Genomic DNA, 23,192 nt, shown 5'->3' with positions numbered 1-23,192 from the left:
GAAGCAGGCTCCCCGCTGAGCAGAGAGCCCGACTCGGGGCTCAATCCCAGGACCCCGGGATCATGACCTGAGCCGAAGGCAGAGGCTTCAACCCACTGAGCCACCCAGGCACCCCAAATAATTATTTTCTTGCTTAAAAATATTGATGATATCTATCTTGTGTATTTTTAGTTGGAAAACACAATGGATTTCTTTCTGTGGTATAGTTATGATTTCATTCTAGTTACATCCAAAAACTTTTTGAGAAGCATACAATAAATCATCAACCAGGAATAGAGAAAAAAAAATTAATCTCTTAACCCCAACTTTAAAACTTTACCACTTGTAAAATGAAGGGGTTTTAATTAGATAATCCATGAAATCTCTCCTGGCACCAGTAGTCTATGGTTTACTGAGAAAACCAGACAATTCTCTTTGCTTTCTTATAGGACTGAGTTCCCTTTCCATGCACCTTTTCTTGGAGTACACCTTGTTATTTACCATGCCTTATTTAAGTGTAGTTGTTCCCAACTGGATCAGCAGCCCTTGCAGGTCAGGACTGTGTGTTGTTTCGCTCCGTACCACCTTCACACAGTGCTGGCACGTAGCAGATGGTCAGCAGGTATTGCCAAATGAGGAGGTCAGAGACGGTGGAGAGAGGTGAACTAGAGGTGGGGCTGATGAATGAACCTGAACGCTCCTGTATGTGGAAAGGACTGTTATTAGGAGAAAAAGATGTCAAACTACGTGTCTGAAAACATTCTTCAGGTCCTTTCTCATGTCATGCGAGGTGGGGAAATAAAGTAAGGCCAAAAGGATAGCGTGTGTCCATTGTCCATGGTATTTTCAGTTTGCATGAGTTTTCTGGCTTCTTTTAGATTTAGCTGGTGTCTGTCTGACACACTTTAATATAATAAGATGCTTTGGAGGTTTCTTATGAAAAAAAAATCCCGCCATGTACACTTTGCCGCCTATTCAGAGGTATCTGGGTATTGTGGTTAGTAGCTCCCCATCTCAGCTAACGTGATGATGTCGAGAAATCACTTGTTAAGTGAAAATCCACTCATTCATCCAGATGTTGGCTTTTGAAGAGGACATATCCTGATCTTTGGTAATATACAAATATCAAGGTCCTTATCAGGGGGTCCATTACCTGGAAGGGCTCCAAGAATATCTTGAAAGTAGTTGCAAAAATATTGAGACTGCGCCAAGACTGCTGAGCTGATGGGCTGCCAGAATGATCTTTTTCTCATCAGAAGGACTGCCATGGCCTTAGTTTGGTCACTGATTTTGTTGTTGTTTTTGTTTCTAGGGTAGTTTACATAACCGTTCAATTCCTTTCCCTTGTGAAACATTAATTTCATAAATGGGATCATTCAGGTGGGAAAGGTTGTTAGAAGGTGGTACCATTTTGGTAATGGCCAGCATGGCATCTCGAGCAGCAGAGTACCTGGGACTCCTCTCCTTCAGGTCTAGAAAGGGTCCTAGATGGCTGAGTTCCAAGGTCTGTCGGCTGCTGGAGTCCCATCCAAGGAAGTTCCTCTCCTGAACAGAGTTACTGGGCAGAACATACTCTGTACACTCAAGTCAAGAGTCTGGAAAATGAGTGGACAAGTGTTACGCCTTGCTTGGCTGAGCAGCTAGAATGAAAAGAAAAAATAAAGAGGAAGACTGAAGTAATTCAAAAAAGTAAAATTCAGGAGTAGATAAACAGAGGGGAAATAGTTTACTAGCCTAAAATTGAAGAAATGTGGAATTGAGTATATAGGGGCTTGTATAAATGAGTTCAATCCTTTGGTTATATAAATAGGGCAGCTGAGGCTCAGAGAAGGGCCCAGACTACCCAAGATCACCCAGCGAGTTAGAGACACAGCTGGAAACCAAGGCCAGGTCTCCTGCCTCGAGTGCTGGTAACAACACACTGTAAAGTTAGCCAAAACTTGTTTCACTAAGATCGTCTGTGTTTGCTTAATAGAGCCAGAGAGAGAAGAAAAAATGATTTAATTAATTATGAATCACCAATCCTATTGGCCTTGAATTCCTTCTTTTTCTTCCTCATAAGAGTGTGTGTTTATTAAGGTTCGCCTGCCCTCTCAAGCTCTCCCAGCAGCTTGGAGTCTTGCAAGAAGAAACTCTACAGTCTTCTACTTCCTCTCATGAGAGGGACCTGTAGAAACACCTGTCTGAGGGCTCACTGGGGCAGCCCCTAAGAGAATAAGATTTTATCCAGATCTATTGTTTCTTTTCTAGTCTTTATTTTTTTTAATGATTTAATTTATTTGTTTGATAGAGAGAGCAGGAGCAGGGGGATGGGCACAAGCAGGGGAAAGGGCAGAAGGGGAGGGAGAAGCGGAGTCCCCGCTGAGCAAGGAGCCCGACCTGGGATTCGATCCCAGAACCCCAAGATCATGACCTAAGCCGAAGGTAGCCGCTCAACCGACTAAACCAGCTAAGCACCCCTCTTTTTGAGTCTTTAAACATAAGACAATACAAACATTTCTTCAGCAGCAATATGCCTGCTTATTTGACAGGGGGGCAGATATTACTGAGTCTCTTTCCAGCTCCCTCCGCCACCCTCCCCGCAGACACAGACACACACATCCGGGATTTCCCCCTGCCCTGAGTCTCTTCCCCTCCGATCCAAACAGCTGGGGGATAATCCCATCACTGGGCTGCTTCCAGGAAGCTTAGGGCAGCCGGCCCAATGCAGAGAGCCAAGACCTCAACTCCTGCGTCAGCAGGGACCAGGGGCAAAGCTGGAAGGGTAACCTGGGTCAGCTTCTGAAGGTTTTAAATGCTACATAAAAGAATTTTTTCCTGATCCTACAGGCTGTGGAATGGCCAGAGGAAGTTGAGGAAAATGAGATTTCTGACCTGGGAGCTTCGGCAAGTCTAGGGGAGGATGTGCGGAGAGGCCCCACAGATGTGGGGCAGTGGAGGAGAGGGAATGACAGTTGGCTTTCAGTGCACTGAGCTAAAGGGCGCCTAGAAATGTGGGTGGGCATGCACTCCAGGGAGTTGAAACGCAGGTCTGGAATCAGGGAGAAGCCACTGCTGAATCCGTGGACTTGCAAGTCAGATGGTGACAGAGCCGGGCGTAAGGCTCAGACGAATTTACACCTACATGGAGTCTAACATCCTAACCACAGCGTCTGCCTCCTGGACGCTCTCACTGTGCTAATCTTCCTAAAGCATGGCCCAGACCCCGTTACCCTACCCACGGTCATGCCCTTCAAGGCTTTTTTAGAGTGCAATATGAAAGGTTTCTCTCAAGGTCTTTCATGACCAGGCCTCACCCTGATGTTCTAGAATCATTTCCAATACATGCAAATACCCTTAGACTCTTCATAAATCAAACTGTCCTTTCTGGAATGTGCTTTATTTCTCATGATCCTTCTCTTCTGTCTGTTTGGAAAATTTCTTCCAGCTCTTCCTGTTAAAATCTGACCCATTCTTCAAAGAATCAAATGAAGTATTTTCTGGCCACCTCCCTAAGTGGTATTTGGGGTTCTTAAACCTCTTAGTTTGAATCATGATCATTCTTTTGTTCTATGACACCCCTCCACCCACCACCGCCACATATCTTGCAACCCCCCCCCCCGGCCCCCCAAACTTCCATACTGTATGCTTTAAGGAGGGGACACACATACAGAATGCAGATCTTGGCTTTTGAGTTTCAAAAGGTGAGAATGCGGAAGTACAAGCAACTGGACTTTTGAGTGTTCCTTTTGTCTGATAGAGAACCAGTTTGGAAGACTAGATGAAAAACCAGGCTCCCTTACCCCCAGGTTAGATAAAGACTCTCTGGATTGTGGGGAGAGGGGAGCTGGAGGGAACATGACGAGGAGGAGAGGGTGATGCAGTTCAGTATGAGAGCCATGCCTGGAGGGACCACTTGGACAGAAGAGGACTCATTCAGGGGTCATGGGAGCCCTGCTCTGGGGGGCCAGACAGTGCCACAGACAACCCAATCTCCACCCCAACAGGTTTCCTCCATCCCATGGTCACATTGTTGCTACTGAGGAACCTTGTCATCCGTCCCTCTTGTCGGACCACCACCAGGGACCATCCAAGGAACACTCTTGCTAATGCCCCAGAGACTTTGTGTGTTCTATCTGGTTTACCCATGGGGACAACTTCCTTCCCAACACCCCAGATCCTCTTAAGCCCCAAGAGAAAGGGTAGGACCCCAGATGACCAGAGGACTGCTGGCATGTGGACATCCCCCTATGCCATGTCTGTATTTCTGGGACATTACATAGCAATGGCTCCAAATTTCCCTCTTCAGACATGCCCAGACATGTCACATACTTCTCTGTTGGCACCAGATGATAATCTTTTTTGTATTACAGATATTTATTACCGCTGGGCATCTTCTGTTTGCCTCTGGAGATGCACTCTCCATTCTTCTCCAGTGTGATCAGTGTGGGCTTCCTGTTGGGTCTGGTCAATAGGGAGCCCAGGCAGGAGACTGGAGGTCAGGGCACCTGTATTCTCCAGAGAGCCCTTGTCTCTGAGCTCCTAGAACGTCTCCCTTTTCCTTGTTCCTTCCAAATGGGAGCATGGCAATTTCTCTGTTATTAGTCCTGTCAGGATATCTCACTTAGCTCTTAACTTCCCTATACTTTGCTTATGTCTTGCAGCTAGTTCCTTTGTGAAGTGTCTGTTGGGAGCCTGTTGCAGATTTTATTTTCCAGAGATGGTTAAAACAGTATCTCCCATCCCATGTGCTCTTCTTACAATGTGACTCTGACAATTCTCCCGCAGGAGGAAGTGACACCATGACTTTGAATGAGTCCTAACAGATAATACAGCTTCTGCTCGGTCCTCTTGGGACACTCACCTTTGGAGCCCTGGGCTGTCATGTAAATAGTTCGTCCTGAGACTGCCATGCTGTGAGGGAGCCCAAGTTGGCTCCGGCAGAAAGAAGACCTGCCGGAAGGGGAAGCCCTGAGAGCAATTGCTGGCTGGACCCTGCTGCCTCTGCATCCCCTGTCTGACTGCCAGTATGGGAAACACTGGACCCAGAGAAGTCCAGCTGAGCCCTGCCTGATTTTTGTCCCACAGATTCTAAGAAACATACTGAAATCGTTGCTTCTTTAAGCTGCTAAGATCAGAGTGGATCGTTACACGGCCATAGGTAAGTAGGAGAGACCCTGACTGATATGTTCCCTCTATACCTCTCCCTTCTGAGCCGAGTTTTCTCTGGTGAAGGACTTACACCTCATCATACTCTCTGGAGTGGGTACCACTCAGGAGTCCATCCATTCATGAATATGAATGTTTGTGAGTGGGTCCAAAGGATGGGGCTGATTGGAGTTTGGGTCCTCAAGGAAGACTTGAGCGCTTGCGCTGGCTTGGGGTGGAAGGAAGTTGTGACCACAGGAAGGGAGATGTGTGCGTTCTACTTCTCCTATTTGCAAGTATGCCTCTTTGAACCCCAGGGCCCAAGAGCAGATGCCCCTCAGATTTAAGACATTCTTTTAAAACGCTATTTGCATTAAGGAGTAGAACACTAAGTGTGCCAAAATGAGATCACGGACTTTCCCGAGTCCTTCCCTAAAGCCCTCATAAATGCAGCTTCCCTGTTCTCTCCTATTTGTGTATGTGTATTTTGTGGATCAGGTCCAGAACGAGAACTATCCTAAATGTGAAATGGACTGAGAAGTGGGAAAGGAGGCCACTGCTTGGATAACATTCCTGAGATGATGGGTTTGAAGAGGGGGTGTGCCAGAAATTTCCTGGAAAGTTTATTTTTGCTGAGTTTTAAGCCTGACTTCAGACCATTAGAGCTCCTGGATAATGCCAGTTTGTTGAAACACGTAGAGAGCCAGCTGTCCCTAGAAAGGAGGCTCTCTCTTGCCAGCTCAGAGTTTTGTGGTCTGGCTCGCCTATGTGCTTAAACATTTAACTTTTAAAGCAAATTGTAAGGAAAGGTCAGAGAGACGCTGCATTACCCAGATGCAGGACCGATGGGAGCTTGTGTCCACTCGTGCCTCTCCCAGGAGAGCTTGTGAAAAATAGATTCTGACTCGGGCCACGTGGAGGAGGGCTGAGAATCTGCAGCTCTCCCCAGCTCCCAGGTGTGGCCTATGCTAGTTTACCCACTACACTTGGAAGAGCTGCCTTCTGGAGGTTCCCTGGTCTAACTTACCACCTCCACCGGGAAGTCCTCCTATTGCCTCTCAAAGTTTTTGTGATTTCAAGAATCTTCTCGTAAAATGAAAATGCCCTTAGGTTGGGGTGGGGTTGTGCAAGGGTCTCTACCTGAATTTGGTCAGCAAATCTGTCATTATTTAAAGTAAAAATGAATCCTAATAACAACTAAACTGACTGAACTTACCCTTTGCTGGGCTCTATGCCAAGGGTTCTCCTGTTGTGCTGACTCATTTAATCCTTAGAATCACCAGGTGAGGTGGGACCTGCTATGCCCTTGCCACACATGAGAAGACGGAGGCACAGAAAAGTTACGTTACTTGCCCAAGGAGCAGCACTGAGACTGGCCGTTGGACTTCAGAGTCCCAGGTCCTGTGGAGGAGGTCCTGGAAGGCCCCTTCAGGTACACAGCAGGAGGGACAGGTCCAGGAGGAGGCAGGGTCAGAATGGGATATTGCCAACCTCTTAGGAATTTCCAGGGACAACATTGCTGCAGGCTTAGAAGTAGGATTGTTTTGTCCACATTAAACCATTCATCCATCTCTTAGTGCTTACTGAACAATCAGTGATGGGCCACACCGGCCCTTGGCTCTGGGGTCATCCAGCTTCAGCCCCATCCCTGCCTTCCAGGGGTTCAGAGTTTCTTGGAGAAGGCTGAGCTGGTCAGGGCCAGGAGGACAGACACAAAACATGCAGTTACAGGCTGCTAATCTCATTTCCATTTTCAGGACTCCGGAACAAACCCTTTCAAATGTTGAAGGTACCAAGCCTCTGCCCCCAGCACTGACCTCTCTCCAAGATGTAGCTGATGCCGTGGTAGCCTCGAAGTGATATCCCTTGCACATACCTGCCTCTGCCTTTGCTTATACTGTGTCCTCCGGAAGTGCCTCTCAGCCCCTCCCCCATGTCTAAATCCTCCCCTCTGTACTGGGGCTAACTCTGAATCTCCCAGCAACACACACCATATGAGCTTCTGCTCCCGTCACTTGGGTGACCAAGTGCTCCAGTGTGCCCAGGAGTGAAGCTTCCTGGTGTAGGGCACTTCGATGACTGCACAAGAAAGGACTGCCACCGACCAGCTTAGAACAATGCCCGTATGAACTTACACCCAAATGGCTGGGTAGCTCCAAGTTTCCAAGGCTGAAAATCAAGTGTTGACCAGGCTGAGTCATCAGCTGGAGATTCTGGGTAAAAGTCTATTTCCAAGCTCATTCAAGTTGTTGGCAGATTTCAATTTCTTCCAGTGTACAGCTGAAATCCTCATTTCCTTGTCAGCTGGAGGCCACTCAGCTCCTAGCAGCTGACACCCCTATTCCTTGCCATGTGATCTCTATCTCTAAAGCCTTGTTGAATTGCCCTGGGCTTCAGATCTCTCTGACTTCTGTCTCTGGCCTCTAAACCCAGATTTAAAAGGGCTCCTCTGATAAGGTCAGGCCCACCCATCTCATGTCTGTATCTTTTTTTTTTTTTTTTTTAAAGATTTTATTTATTTGACAAAAAGAGATCACAAGTAGGCAGAGAGGCAAGGAGAGAGAGAGAGAGGAGGAAGCAGGCTTCCTGCCCAGCAGAAAGCCCCATGTGGGACTCGATCCTAGGACCCTGAGATCATGACCTGAGCTGAAGGCAGAGGCTTAACCCACTGAGCCACCCAGGCAGCTCTCATCGCTGTATCTTAAAGTCAACTCATTTGCACTTGGAAAATCTCTTCACGGCAACACCTACGTTTAATGTTTTATTGAATAAGTGGGTGAGTTTGTGTGTACAGCAGGGGCCAGGAATTGGGGAGTCATCCTAGAATTCTGCCTACCACATCTGGGATGAAGGCTCATGGTGCTAAAACCAGGACCATCCCAGGCAAACTGGGACCGCTGGTCACCCTGTTAGCATGATTGGTTATTAGCAGAATTGGCTATTCATCTCTCTTCTGACCCCAGCCCACAGTTGTGCCCTTCCCGGGTTCTCACCCTTCACGGGTTCTTGGTAAGGTGCTCTGGATCCAGATGACAAGATGGCTAATGCTTTTCTGTGCGCATTGGGGCCGTGCCAATCACAGAGGGGTTGAGACCATGGGCACCAGGCCACACAAAGCTGTGTTTCAGTTTTGTTACCAGTGTTGTGATCTTTGCCTAGACCTCTAGATTCTGGGAGCCTCATATATTTTTCTTCTGTAAAGTGGGAAGATTAACAATACGCAGCTAACAATGTGGGTAGGAAGAGTAAATGAGGTTACGTGCATTAGGCATTGAACTCCAGGCCTGGTGTATGGTTAAGTACCCAGTGATGCCAGATGCTATTATTATTATCAATGATTATCATCACTGTGCCAGAGCCAGCTGAGTGCCGTGTATAGGTAAGGCTCAAAGCAAAGGGCTGTCTTTCCATCCATTCGTAGTCCCTCGGCATGTATAAGCATGCAAGGGTTTTCCAGCAGTGGCGTCCCGGCCATCCTCAGTAACTGAGCTCTACTCTGAAAATTTCTTGGGTAATTTAGGGCAAGAAACACATCTTCCTTCAATTTACAATTTTGGGGTGGTACGGCAGTACAGATGTTAAATATTTTCTGTGACTAATATTAATATTAGTCATTAATATGACTCCAGAGGGTCGGGGGTGTGGGCTGGTAATTCTGAATCCTTTGAACATCTTAGCAGCCTCTCTGGATGAAACGTGCATGTTGAATGTGGCATTTTATAAAATTAAAAAAAAAAAAATCTGCTGAAACAGCTGTGGGGTCCCTGCACACCAGAGGGATGTCTTAGAGCCATCGCTGGACCTTGGGGCACAGGGCCTATTTGGAAAACATCTGGAAACGGCCCATCCAACTTCATGAACACGGCAAATCAAGTATGAAGTTGTTTATTAAGGAATTCCTCAGTTTCAGGGCATTTCATTGTAAAACAAAACAAAAACCAAAACCAAAAACAAAAACAAAACCCCTGCAAACTGGTGCCACAAGAAGTATGGTATTGTTTGATTTAAAATAATTCCAACTTTAAATGCTTCCTTGCAAGACAACACACAGACACAGACAAAAGGCGGACAAACGTCCCCTTCTCCTCGTCCTCCTCCTAAAGTACATAGCTTGGGCTTTAAAGGAGGACTTACAGCCTTTGTCCTGGATCCTGCAGGCCAGGTGGTCACACAATCAGCAAGCCAGTAACAATTGGAGACATTACAATTTTCTACTTCGCTGCCGTAAACAAACACTGAGCAACGGGGCAGAGAATGCCTGGGACAGCCGCAACGTGAATAGTGAGGGAAGACAAACAGAACTGTGCCCCAAGACTTAGACCGGGCCTCAGGCAGTTAAAAAAAAAAAAAAAAAAGAATCTTCCTCCCTTCCTCCTCCGTCCCTCAACAGGAATGTTCCAATGAAGGCTCTCCTAATACCTAAGCTTAGTCAAGCTTAGCGAGCTGTAACAGGCCCAAACAGGGGCCAGGGTGACCTCCACAACCAATCGCTTTGTAATTGTTGGGGACACGGCGATTTCCCTCGCTCCTTGCCCCTCCAGCGCTGCCTGTAGATAATACTTAAAGGAGTTGAAGCTGAGGGGAAGTTTTCTTTAATTGCCTTTTCAGTTCTGTTTATTTATGTGGATTCTAGTTCCCATCACGAGAGTTATTTTTTGAAATAGTCTGAAATCTGTAGGCTGTTCCGTCCTTCTTTTCCACGTCACTTGAACGAGAGTCCTATCCCAAAATGACTTTGATGTAATTTCTAGTCACCTTGTCTGGTGGTTGTGTCCAGCTGTCTGTGGGCCGCAAAGGACGTTAGAGGTCCCTTGAGGCCAGCAGTTCTTTCTCACAGGGCCAGTGATGGGCACCAGCCTGGGGGGTCTTGGATGTACCAAACCGGAATCTGGGGGCTGGCCCAGAAAGGGTGCGCAAAGGGTGCCCCTGTTCCTCGTCCCAGCCCGGTGAATCTGGTGTGGCCCATGGCAGGATGTGCATCTGGGAGCCACAGGAGAGCGAAACCTACTCCCCACCCTGGTGTCCTCTATTTGCAGATGTGAAAACCTAGTTCCAGAAAAAGGTCATGATCTAAGGTCATCTGATTAAGTTAGTGGTAGGGGTGTCCTGACTCAGTCCAAGATTGTTTCTGGGGCCTGTCTGTCCCCTGGAAAAGTGTCGTGAGGGCTCACCAGACACTAGGACATTTCCTCAGCAGCTGTGTGCATGGCCGTTCAGACTCTAGAGCACAGCAAGGGCCCCCGAGTGACGGGGACTGCTGGCACACTTTGAATTTACAGGGAAGTTGCCTCCTCTGGAGACCATATTCACGTCATCAAATTCTCCCTTGGAAGAAACCCAGCTCCTTGCCTGGCTTGCTCCATGTGGCTTCTTCGGGTCATTTCTCTTGCCTGCTGTGTTTGTCTGAGCCTAGTGGTTAGAGCTCAATGTGAGAGTCACGGTAGCAATGGTATCATTGCTGGCGAACTCTCTCTCCTTCTAAAGAGGAGAAAGCAGTGATTCCCCTGAGCCACTGATCAATCCCTAGTGTGTTTGTACTCCGCGGGGACTTCAGGGGGCTGGGTGCCTACCCTACCACTGTGCATAAGAACTGAGATTTTTGGTCCCAGCCTGGCACCTGCTGGGCAGTCAGGCAGGGCGGCTATGTTCCCTAGAGGGGCACCTCTTTCTCAAATGAAAATCACAGCAGCGTTGGAATCAGTGTGCCATCTCTCTTCGGTTTGTCACCGTGGCCCATAGTGGCCCGGGCTGCGGAGAGCAGCTTTCACCTTCGAAATTCACCTGAAATAGTTGCGTCATAATTTAGAAGACCAATGATCTGACTTAGCGCTGTGTCTTCTCTTCTTCATCTTCTCGGGACTTCTCTTCATCCTTTTCTCCTTTCTTCCTCTCAGTCTTTTTCGTGTCCTCCCTTCATCCTCCTGTGCCATGGCTTCCCTCTCCCTCCTCTTTCCCACTCAGCATCCTCACCACCATCCCTCACGGAAGTGGTCATCGTCTAAGCACCACAATTCTGTAACCTAGAGAGGTAAGCCTACATTCAGTGCCTTGCTGAGCCATACTGCACAATGAGGGCAGAAGTAAAACAACAACAACAACAACAACAACAACAACAACAACAACAAAAACCACCAGTAAGGAGAGACATCCTGTCTTTATTTAAAAATTTGATATTTTCTGTATCACGAATATTTTGCATTATGTTTTAGTTTTAAAAATATTGCATTGAGGGTTGCGTGGCTGGCTCAGTTGGAAGATCTCGGGGTTAAGTTCGAGCCCCATATTGGGTATAGAGATTACTTTAAAAAGTAGACTTAAAAAATATTGCCTTAAAATATTTATCCCGAGTCCTGAGTTTTTTGATGTCCCCTTCAGTTTTGCACGCTGGTCTCAGTTTTGCCTCAGCCCCTCCCACCTCTCCCAGTATAATTTAACTGGTGAATAAGTCCTAAGTCCTGGTAATTCCACTTTATAACTTCCTCTGAAGGTCTCTCTCCATCTGTCTCTCTGTTCCTGTCTCTCTCTCTTGAGATTTTACTTATTTATTTGAAAGAGAATGAGAGAGAGAGAGAAAGGGGGCAGGCACGAATGGGGGAGGAGCAGAGCATGAGGGAGAAGCAGACTCCCCGCTAAGCTGGGAACCAGTGCGGACTCATGACCTGAGCCAAAGACACATGCTTCACCTAGTGAGCCACCCAGATGTCCTGTCCTTGTCTTTTTTTTTTCTGCCCTGTCTTTCCATCTCTGTCTTTCTGTCTCACTCTGTCTCTTTGTCTCTTTATGTCTCTGTCTCTCAGTTCCACTGCTACCGCTTCACATGAGGCCACCGTCATGGCTAGCCAGGACTATAGCAACAGCCCCACACCTGTCTTCCTGACTCATCCTTCCTTGATCCCTATTGGTCCTTTTTCTCCAGTGATTCCAGGGTGATGTTCTCATAAAGCCTCCATTTGACATCTTCTGGTATCTGCCCACTGCCAGCCACATTGCACTCACATGTGAGCTCGACACTGGGAATCCTCCCATGTTTTGCTGTAGCCCTCTCTTCCTCTTTTCCTTCTGCCACTTCTTAATATATAAAATAGTTGCTTCCCTCTTGGTTAGGGAGTATGGGACATAGGAAATCTAACAGTAGATCTCTTGAATGAAGAGGTATTCGTGGAAAAGCAGATTAATGGTCAGATAAGTTTGGAGCTGGTTTTCTGTTTCCCCTTCTTGACAATTCGATGTGATTATTAGCATATGAAACCCTCTGAGAAGACTAGATAAAGGAACTCTTTGCCTGTAATCTGGCATTTCCCCCAAATTCACTCATGGAACCTCTTTTTAACATTCAGATAATACAAGGTTAATACCTTGTAAATGAGATGTTTTGCAGAACAGTTTGAAAAACCGAATTGTTCCAAGAGTGAAAAAATTGCAGACGATCAATCTAAAAACCAGTGTTCCAGGGTTGCCACTCATGTCCCTTCATTTATTCCATTGCTCATGTTTCATGCGATCAGTTCAGAGCAAGTCAAAATGAATACGACATTAAGTTTCTGTCCCCAGGATATTCCCTGGGAAGATTGTCAAAGCAATATGATAAGGGAGGTGGTAGTGGTAGGAACAAATTCTGCTGGGGAGTCAGAATGACCTTTGAAAACCAAAGCTGTCTGAACTAGGTCTTGAAAGAATAAGAAATTGTAGATGGAGAAGGTAAAGAGATACTTTCGTAAGAAAGGGACTGGAGTTTATAAAGAGCACAAAAGAATATCTTGTATCCAGGAAATGGTGAATATAGAGCATGTGATGGCATGGGGTTGGACATGGAGGAGAGAAGTCTTGGATAAGATGAGTTCCATGTTTCACAGTCAAGAGGGCCCTGTGTGAATGGTTCCCCCTTTCATTGTGCAGTGTACAACCTGCACACCTGGCAATGGTGGCCCTCAAATGCTAGTGAGTTAAGCAAGGTCACATCCTAGAGGGATGTTAGTGTTGAGACTTGAGACTTTAGGCAGCTATGGCCAATGCAGGTAACATTGCTTTTCGGCTAACCTCTTTAAAACTACACAATATATGGATAATTGTTTATTTTTAAAAAGTTTAAATGAAATAGAAATTAAGAGTTAAAAGACCAAGACCCACCTTTTTTTTTTTTTTTAAGATTTTATTTATTTATTTGACAGAGAGATACAGAAAGACCACAAGTAGGCAGAGTGGCAGGCAGAGGGAGAGGGAGATGCAGGCTCCCCACTGAGCAGGGAACCCTATGCTGTGCTTGATGCCAGGACCCTGGGATCATGACCTGAGCCAAAGGCAGACGCTTAACTGACTGAGCCACCCAGGCGCCCCACCCCACCCTTTCTTTTACCCTTACCCTAACCATAATCTGACCCTCCTTGCCCTGCTCCCAGATGACACCTCTGTCAGTGGTTTCCGTGTATCCTTCTAGAATGTGCATGCATACACGGGTACACTTATGACTATACTAGCTAGTAGGTTTCCTACTTGGGTGGGATCATGGCCTGCGTTTGGTTCTGCAACTGGCTCCTGTCACCTTGTGATGGGTATGAGAGCTTCCAATCTCAGGACAAGTGGCAGTTGATCTCGTTCTTTCTCACAGCTACTGTCCCTGATATTGTGGCCTCTGTTTTGGGGTTTTGTGAATGGGCACAGCCTTCAGGGGCCATTTGTACTGATTATTTCATGTTCCTCCTGCTCACAAACCTGGTAAATGGAATAAGATAGTAACAACAGTGGTTCTGAGTCCTTACCATCAGTGTCACTGGGCGACATTTGGAGACCTTATTCTGTGGAATAAGACCTCCCCTTACCTGCCATACAGTTGACTCTCGAACAACACAGGTTTGTACTGTGTGGATCCACTTATACACAGGGTTTTTTTTTTTTTTTTTAATATATATAAATACAATACAGTATTAAAAGTATCTTCTCCTCCTCATGATTTTCTTTTCTTCTTTTTTTAAAAGATTTTATTTATTTATTTATTTAAGAGAGAGAGAGAGAGAGAGAGAGAGAGAGTGAGAGGGAGAGGGAGAGAGATCATGAACACAAGCAGGGGGAGCGGGAGAAGCAGGCTCCCTGCTGAGCAGGGAGCCCGATGTGGAACTTGATCCCAGGACCCTGGGATCATGACCTGAGCTGAAGGCAGACGGTCAACAGACTGAGCCACCCAGGCGCCCCTCCTCAAGACTTTCTTAACATTTTCCTTCCTCTGGCTTACTTTGTGGTAAGAATGCGCTATCTAATACATACAACCCGCAAAATGTGTATCCGTCGAGTCCTTCTGTTACGGGTTGGCTCCCAGGCAGCAGCAAGCTATTCGCAGTTGTGTTCTGGGGGGTGGGGTGGGATCAGAAGTTACACGTGGATTTTTGACGCAGCAGGTGGTCGGTGCCCCTAACCGCTGAACCACTCAAGGGTCAGCTGTATTTCCTTCACACCGCTTCCACCCCCTGGAATACTATTTATTTATTTCTGTTTACTGTCTCTCTTGCTCTCTCTCTCTCAGAACTCCACATGGGCAGGGGCTCTGTGACCGAATCCCACGTGCTAGAACAATGGCCGGCACACAGGGGCCACTTGGGAAATGTTGGCTGGGTGAGTAGGGGCACGGAGGGAACGACTCTCGTAGTCTGGCTGCTGTCACGGAATACCACAGGCTGCGTGGAAATGTATTTCTCACGGTTCTGGGCTGGAAGTCCAAGAGGTGGCGTGGGTAAGGGCTTGCTTCTGGGTTTATGGAAGGCCATCTTCTCATTGCGTCTTCGGAAGGCAGAAGCGGTGAGAGAGCTCTGGCGGGCAGAGGGGGGTCCCTTTTATTAAAAGCACTAATCCCATTCATGATCTCATTGCCTCCCGAAGGTCCCACCTCCTGCTACCATGACATTGGGGGTTAGGGATTCAACATACGAATTTTAGTATTCCAGTACACATGGAGACCATTGCAGTGACTGAGGAAGCTCTTTTCATTTTGTGCTATGGGTCTCCAGGGAGATGAAGAAGTTGACACCGATCAGTGACCCAGCCCCTTGAAGGTACAGATCGGGCCAGGGTGTGGTGACAAACAGAGATTGAGGACAGTCTCAGGAGTCTTGGCACCAGGGCACAAAGACCTTATCCAAACAACCCCAGGGAATTTAAACAATTCTTTTCATCATTCACTGAATTTCTTTCCAAAACCTTCAAATGCAGAGGAGGAACCAAAGTAGGGAGATTGTTTATGATCTCTGGTCTCTTTTTTCTAACCTTGAAGCTCAGTGAACAAAAACAATGGCGCTCACCCCAGAAGAATGTTGAAAGTTGCATGTTATTTTACCTAAGTTCATCGGGCTGTTTAAAACGGGAGGAGGAAATATATCACGGAGTGGCATTAACGAGCACTGGTTTTCTGAGAGTGTGGCCAAGTTCAGAGGGTGTTTGACACGCATGGCTTGACACCCTCTTCTCAGGACCAGGAGAAAGGAACCACAAGTATCTCATCACTTCACTAAGCCTTAGTCTCCTCATCTGAAATGGGGTGATAAGAGTGACCTTGGTGTTTGAGGGCGAAACAAGCGGGTGAGTCTGAAAGTGCTCGGTAGACGGCCAGTGTTGTACCAGGTGCATTGCTGTATCATTATGAAAGGATCTGAACTCTGCATGGTAAAGGTGGCATAGACCAATAGCAGGATAATTCACTGAGATACCCGTTTGGAATTTGTTCTTATTGTATTTCGCCCTTTCTCGTTCTAGGTAGATAGCCCTTTTGGGTTTCCTTGTATCAGGGCTCCTTGGGCACAGGGTTGAATGCAGGAGTTCTTCAAGATAATTTTCTCTCCCTTTCTTTCTTGTGTTATTTTTTTAAAAGATTTTATTTATTTATTTGACCCAGAGAGAGATAGGGAGAGAGGGAACACAAGCAAGGGGAGTGTGAGAGGGAGAAGCAGGCTTCCCGCTGAGTGGGGAACCTGATGTGAGACTCCATCCCAGGAGTCCGGGATCATGGCCTGAACTGAAGGCAGACACTTAACTGACTGAGCCACCCAAGGCACTCCTCTCTCTGCCTTTCTGGCCTGGCTTTGGAAAAGATTGTGCTAACCTGGGAAGGAGGCAGCCGGAGAGGCTGGGGAGTAGGAGCAGAAGAGAGAGAATCAGGGGAGTGGAGAGAAAGTGAGCTGAAGAGGTCTTCCCGACATAGAAGAGAAGTGGCTTGAGTTCCAGGCCCTGACTCCCTTCCCTTTCAGGACCCCAGAGTGGAGGCAGAGCCGTGGTGAGCCCAGGAACCGGCATCTTCTGCAGACGCCACAGCCCAGGAGCAGGTGAGCTACTAGCCTGGAAAGACCTTGACGTGCAAGGATCTCAATAACCAGAGGCCTTTACAGCCACTGCACTGATGCACCCTGGGCCCTTCCATGTCCCCCTGAGTGGGTGCTGCTGCTGCTTCCGGGAGGACCCCCATTCATTCCTGACCGAGGTGCTGAATTTCTTCACCCACCAGGGCAGGGCGCTCCTAAGCAGAATTAGTTTATTTATAGAACAATCGTGCGCGTTTCTTTCCTGCCCACAGTTATGGACTAACAGCATTACCTGATCCCTATAGGTCATAATACCAAATAAATGCCTTTGGGCAAGAATGTTAGTTAGATAGCAACATCTGGAAGAGACTGAAAGAACCAGCTGACATCGGGAAATCATTGTCCTATTTTTGCCTCTGGCACCAACAAGCTCTGTGACCTTAAGTAAGTCAGTTCCCCATCTGGACCCTTGTCTATGTGTTGGTTAAATATAGGGAACTGGACTGAATTCCAGTCCATGTTACTGCAAATTTGGAATGGGTTTGGGAAGCACGAAATCGTCATGAACCCATATTCTTAACTAAGGGCCTAGTTCAGAAGATGTTCCAGTACTGTTAATTTCCATTTCAAAAGCAATTGACTTTTTGGTGAAGCAGCTTATGCAATTGCAGAACAGAGCCCACGTAAATGTGGCATTATGTCTGTTATGTGCGTAGGCAACACTTGTTCGTGCTCTTGTGGTCTCTCCTTCGGGATTTTGGTCTTCATGGTAATGTGTGCTTCCTGGGATTTTCATTAAAAAAAAAAAAGCGCCTTTGGAAAAAAACCCATCCTTCCATAACCAGCTCATCTTTCACTGGGGCTGGGGCAGTGTAAACATGACCGCATGAGGCTCCGTGTTTATGTTTTCTCAATGACTTCCAGATCAAATTTGCTGTGTTTACAAGATGGAGACACTTTTTCTAACCGCCAGGACTGCACATTCACAAGGGGGGGGGGGGTTGGGTGGGGGTGATGCCCCAGCTGGGATCTGCTTCCAGTTATCCTTGTCTCTGACAGTGTCTCCGTGGATGCCCCGGCAGGATGAAGGCCTCGCTCAGCAGCCAGCCGCCTGTAGACACTGGCTTTTCCTACTCAGATGGAACCAACATGCTCCCTTATTACTATTATTTTCAACTTTAAGTCTCAGATCCCAAGGTAGGATCCTGACTACAGAGGTAATCTTCCTCAATCCACGCTTGACAATTGCTTTACCGTTTTCCCTATGTCTCTCTCAATCCTAGCCTCATCCAAAGCCCTTGAATCTCCTTCTGGAGTTTTGGACCAGTGGTAACCTAACTCCCAGAAGCCCCTGGGTGACCACGTGGTTGGCAGGACATCTGTTGACATATCCTTCGGTGTTCAGGAAGCCTTTGACTCTTTTACCTTGGCGGGGATAATATGCAGGCAGGCGCGTGCGCGCGCACACACACACACACACACACACACACACACACACACATATCCCTTTAACATAAGCATTTCACAGAAACCCCCTGTGTTAGATGTTGAATGTTTGTAAGAGATAGCACTTGACCATGGAGCTGGCACCCCGACTAGCTGTCACCATGTCCTTGTACGGTTTCTGTCAGTGGGCAGTGGGGTGCACTCTCCCCCGCCTCTCGGGGTTGGGGGACGCACGGCACAGACAGGAAAGAGTGGACTCGCCTTCAAGAGCCTGATTCACGGTCAGGAGCTGATCCACCAGCAGCCCTGCCGGGTGGTGTGACCTTGGCCCAGTCTAACTCTCTGAAGTCGATTTCCTGTTCTGCCCTTTGCCTCCTGGGGATAAGCCACAGTACCATGGGACATGCCAGGCATGAAAGGATATTGTACCTAATAAAATACCATGGAAGGAAGAAGTTCTGTGACCGTCAGGCTCAAGGTTCTCAGGGAGGAGGTTAAAGAGGCTCAGGGATGCCAGCCTGTTGCTAGGCAACTGGAGTTATTTGTAAAAACAAGTTAAACTTTTTTTTTTTTAAATTTTAATCATTAGCATCCCTGAAACTCAAGACATGAGGTGTCCGGTGTCTCTCCAGCTTTCCCCTTCACCTTTTTGTGGACTGTGCCATGACGGTGGCAATTTACTTCTCTCTCTGGGGTTCCAGCTGCCCTTGTCAACTGGGGGGTTGGGCTCGGTGGCGACTGACGAGCCTTTCAGGTCCAGAGGGCTGCAGTGTTGCTCTGTGGTTCTCCGACTGGGGTATAGGAAGCTGTGATAGGAGCGGCAAGAAAGGGAGACTCTCTAGTTACGCCTTGGCTGTAGGGTTTTTTGGAAATAAATAAGCAAATGAAAATTTTATTGCCAGGGCAAGCAGATCTAAATCAATTTTAATGACTATTCTTACTAAAGGTTTTGATTTCACCCAAAGTATGTATTCTTTGATCACCCTTCCCCCTTACACAAGACCACACACACACACACACACACACACCCCATACATGCGTTCTTATTTCTGCTTGCCTGCCTTTGTTCCTCCTTTCTTCCTCCCTCCCTTTTTCTTCCTTCCTTTCTTTTCTTCCTCCTTTCTTTCTCTCTCTCTCTTTCTCCAGCTGTCTTATTTTATGCCATTAAAGCTTTTTTGGAAATTGAGTAACAATATTATATTTTTAAAGGCAAAATAAAAGACTTAAATAGGAAGTAGACTGTGTTCTTTTGTATTTTCCTTACTGTAATCTTGTTCCTGCAACTCACAGGGCAAGGAGTTCTGCTGGCTTTTGATCAGATGACGCCTTGACCTGGATCCCGAGGCATTTTCGTAGGTCTAGCTCTGATGCTGATTGCTGTGTGACCTTGAAACAGTCACTTCCCCTTTCTGGACCACAGCCGCCTCATTTGGAAAACGGAGAGGTTGACCAGAGAGTCTCTAAGGTGGCTTCTGGACTTAAAGTAAGGTGTCTCTTACTTTATAAAACCTGACATCTGAAACAATAAATAAAATCTACCCTCCCCAAATAACGTTTTACTTATGAGAAAGGCCAATAAAGGTAAAACTGCTTGTATTACACACATGAATTTTGAAAAATAACTGCTTCATTTTAGAAATAGTTTGATTTACATGGAGCACTTCAAATTCTCTTGTACCTATAATTGATAAAATTTTGTCTAGTTGGACATTTCAGGGATGGTTCTTTATCCCTAGCGGCTGACCCTGCCACATCCATCAGAAAAATTCAGCAGAAGCATCTCCGTAATGTTCAGCTGAAATCTCTAATGGGGGTGATCAAATCAGGCTTAATGTTCGCTTTGGCGAACAGTCACTTGGAGAGCATGTGTTGCTTTCTCATTATCATTTTATTTCTGCCATTAGCCACATTTAAGAATATAAATCACTACTAATATCTTTTCAGAATGAAGGTTAACCCTCTCACCTCAGAGCTGATCATCATTGCAAGTGAGGAGGGGGGCCGTTGTGGGAGGAGGAGGGGACCCAGGGCAAAGAGAGCTTGTGTGGTGTGACCTTGGGTAAGTCACTTCCCTCCCTGGGACTCAGTTTCCTTATATGTAAATGTGGGGTGCCTGCAGGTCTGACCCTGCTCTATGAGGTTTCTGTACAATAATGTCAGCAGTCACTGGGATGGTCGTGTGTGAGAAAGGTCTCCCTCCCGGCGTTTCGGATGACTGCCTCCCCTTGGTTTATTCCAGGGGGTGGGAAGCACACACACCCACTGTGTCCTTTCACTTGAGAAGGGAAACGTGGACAGCTTCAGCTCAAGTGCTTCCTGGGTGAATCGTCGCCTGGTTTTCCTATTTGGTCCTGCAGGAATAGGGACATGTCTGTTCTGGAAGCCTCAGGCAGCCTTCCTGCAGGACGCAGTGAAAATTTTTTTTTTTTTAAAGATTTTATTTATTTGACAGAGAGAGACAGCAAGAGAAGGAACCCCCATGGAGGGAGTGGGAGAGGGAGAAGCAGGCTTCCCGCCGAGCATGGAGCCAGATGTGGGGCTTGATCCCAGGACCCTGGGATGCTTAACCCACTGAGCCACCCTGGTGCCCTGGGACTTAGTGAAATCCATACTCTGCCACACCGAGGCCGGGCAAGGAGTCCACGGGGCACCGCAAGCTGCTCATGTTTAAAGCCGGGTTTTAAAGCTCAGCTCTTCAATCTCCCTGATCTCTCAGTTACCTCCCTCCTGCGGTTTCCTATTCCCTTGGCAGAGTTTTTTTTTCACGTTCTAGCCCCCCTTCAGCAGACTCTGGACCTCACCTGGGAAGATGTTTGGGGCCAGCATGTGAGGAAAAGTGCAGCCCTCCCAGGGGACCACCATGGAGGGAGGCGTGGTGGTCTTCAGACCCCTCCGAGGACAAGGTGGGTCCTTGATATGGCCAGAGGGCCCCTGGAGCAGCCTTCCCTACCTACGCCCCCACCCTGCCCCGAGGCAGGCTCTTTCCAGGACCAATCCTGGAGCTTCTGGACTTTATTTTTGTAATAAAGCCAATATTTCCATAACACTCCAGGGTGCCAAGTTGTGTATTAGGCGCTGTAGGGACACAGGGATGAAGCGGTGGGGGCCAGACCCCCAGCTGCTAACCGACAACAGAGAAGCTGGGTTCATGGTGCTGCTCAAATATTATTTTCAACATCGACTCAGCTTGTCTCAAAGATCTTTTGATAGTAATTCATTTTTTAAGTTCTGGGAAGATCTATTTAAATGTTCACATTCTTCTGCCCTGGCCCCACTCCCACCTTTGAAGTGGGAGAAAGCACCCTTCAGACCCTCCGTTCATGATTGATGGCCCTGCTCTGGCTTTGTATTCCTTGGCCTGTAGGTTTAGATCCCAGATTGTTTCAAAATGGCCAGAAGCAGTCAACATGGGGTCTCTCCAAAATCTTAGAGACATAGGTCCCATGCTGGTAATCATACGACTCAAGGAATTATTTAAAAAAAATAATAATAGAATTTTCTGCTCTTTGTTGGTCAAGGCTGAAGACTGTGCTTTTCGGGTAGCAAGGGATAGAATCCCAGGAAAGCCAATTTTCGAAGGAAAAGAAAGAGAATATCTTGTTTAAGCCCATGTACGATATCTCAACGGAGCGGGGCTGGGAGCCTTGTACATATACCCACCCCCAGCCCCATTCACAACCGAACTGTCTCTTAGGTGAGCGGATGGGATGCAACATGTGATCCTCTATCTCTGACCCCATAGACTTGTAGGGAGAGTTACAGGTGTTACTGGTACGGAAGATGAGAGGAGGTCTGTGAACAATTTTCTGTATTTCAAAGAGCTTATTGGGAATTCCACGTTTGTTTGGATATGGGTTCCAGTCTCACCAAGACACGCCACCCCCCCACCTTTTTTTTTTGCTTTTGGCAGTGTGGTTATACTGGGGACCACCTCATCATGCAAACCAGGACCTCTCCTCGGCCAAATGGAAATTCGATGAATCACCTGAGCTTTGACAGCAGGGAGATCTGGGGTCAAGCCCCTGCTCGTCCGCTTCCTTGCAGAATGGCTTTGATGGAGCTTCCTGAACCTCCATTTTCTTGTCTGTGAACTAAGTATGGTAATAATACCCACTTCACAGAGTTGCTGGGGTTAGTCCAAAATAAGCCCTTGATTAAAGTTAGCTATTACCATTAGTAGCTTTGATTAATGAAAAATGGGAAACTGATTCATTTAACAAAAATAGCACATGGGGCGCCTGGTGGGCTCAGTCAGTAGAGGGCGCCACTCTTGATCGCAGGCTCATGAGTTCAAGCCCCACGTTGGATGTAGAGATTACATAAAAAATACAATCTTAAAAAAAAAGAAAAGTATCCCATAGGTCGGCAAAAATCTCACAAAGCTAATAGCCTGGAGATGGGTTGATTCTTTACACCAGGTGACAGCGATGTTTTGATTTTCTGTGTGACAGTGGAGGGGACCTATGTGAATGATTAAAATTTAATTGAAACACTTTCATTTCATTCCCTTGGGCTGACTATGCATGTCCTCTGGTGTCGTAAAACAAGCTCAGGACCATGGTGCAGGCTGCGTGCCCCGTGGTGACCTCTTTCCAAGCCACCTCTGTGTCCTCTAGATGGAAAGCTGTTGATTGAAAAGGGCAGGACAATTCCCTCTGTCAGGATGGCTGCAGATCACATTCAATCGGGACAGCATTCTATTGATTCAAAAGACACACACACACACACACACACACACACTTCCCAGCCTGTGACACGGGTGACCTGGGCAGAATGGGGGAGATCATCAGAGGCCAGTGTACCTGCCAGTGTACCTCTCAATCACACCACCACCCAGTGGTGGGTGGAAGTAAGGAGGGCAAATGAAGCCCCTTTTAGGATATTGCTTAATTCTCAATAACCTCACGGCTACTCTTTGTTCTTGGAGGTCTTTCTCAGCAAATATGTGGAGACTCATGGTTTTTCTTCCTGTAAAAAACTACCGTGAACCTCAAAGTGCTCAAAAAATAAAGACTATAAAAAATACGTGCGTGCCTGTGTGTGTGTATGGTGTGTGTGCATGCTGAAAGTAGTGCCAGGAAAAGTAAAATCTGGTTCCCAACTTTTCTTCATGCCGATATGTTACGTGACTTGAAGGCTAGAGCCTCGGATTTCCCTATTTATGGAGGCTGTGTGGAAATTTCCTGAGGAATGCCAGCCTTCCTCCCCTCTGTCCGGACACACGTGTTCCCTCGGCTCCCCTTGCAGTAGAAGCTCTAGAAGCTCTCTTTTAGACCTCCTTTTTCACCATGCAAGGACATTGCCATGAACAACAAGGCCTTTCTTTCTGCAGCTGAAGACCTCAGCTTTATGACAAATGGG

General features: G+C 47.1%; 2 long non-coding RNA genes across 5 annotated transcripts; one reads left to right on the top strand and one right to left on the bottom strand.

The window, feature by feature from the left end:
- Positions 1–682: 682 nt before the first annotated feature.
- On the bottom strand, positions 683–7,005 carry LOC309842198. Its single transcript, XR_014299552.1, has 2 exons — positions 6,323–7,005; positions 683–1,619 (listed from the first exon to the last, which is right to left on the bottom strand). It is a non-coding gene; the product is annotated as an uncharacterized lncRNA (long non-coding RNA).
- A 58-nt stretch (positions 7,006–7,063) lies between these two features.
- Positions 7,064–22,856, top strand: LOC309842183. Of its 4 annotated transcripts, none has more exons than XR_014299543.1 (7): positions 7,064–7,323; positions 16,335–16,409; positions 16,691–16,829; positions 17,445–17,582; positions 19,122–19,314; positions 20,605–20,734; positions 21,742–22,856. It is a non-coding gene; the product is annotated as an uncharacterized lncRNA (long non-coding RNA). The 4 variants fall into 4 exon arrangements; XR_014299545.1 differs by lacking the exon at positions 16,691–16,829 and adding an exon at positions 19,776–19,890 and having other exon boundaries at positions 7,092–7,323; XR_014299544.1 differs by lacking the exon at positions 16,691–16,829 and having other exon boundaries at positions 7,092–7,323.
- The last annotated feature ends 336 nt before the right edge of the window (positions 22,857–23,192 follow it).

Source organism: Mustela nivalis (genome assembly GCF_964662115.1).
Source record: "Mustela nivalis genome assembly, chromosome: 1".
Classification (NCBI taxonomy): domain Eukaryota; kingdom Metazoa; phylum Chordata; class Mammalia; order Carnivora; family Mustelidae; genus Mustela; species Mustela nivalis.
Note: the sequence above shows the minus strand (reverse complement) of the source record. Positions and strands in the feature narration are given on the sequence as shown.